We start from the raw sequence: 240 nt of genomic DNA, 5'->3' as shown, positions 1-240 counted from the left end.
AATAGAGTTCTTTGATAATAGCATTTTAATTGTTGGTTAAAAGTTTCTTACTTTAAATTCAAATGTACGTGACTATTGTACCTTTTTCAATCCTTTTCCTTATACTACTTGGTTTACAACACAAATTTTATACTTATATAAATACATGAGTGAAGATGACCATTATATGAGCTTCCATAGTTTCAATCTGTCAACATAGTCGTGCAAAAGAGAAGATGACAGCGCCAAGCAAAAAGCCAG

This window comes from Theobroma umbraticum, unplaced genomic scaffold (genome assembly GCF_002168275.2).
Source record: "Theobroma umbraticum cultivar Fairchild unplaced genomic scaffold, ASM216827v3 scaffold_81.0, whole genome shotgun sequence".
NCBI lineage: Eukaryota > Viridiplantae > Streptophyta > Magnoliopsida > Malvales > Malvaceae > Theobroma > Theobroma umbraticum.
Note: the sequence above shows the minus strand (reverse complement) of the source record.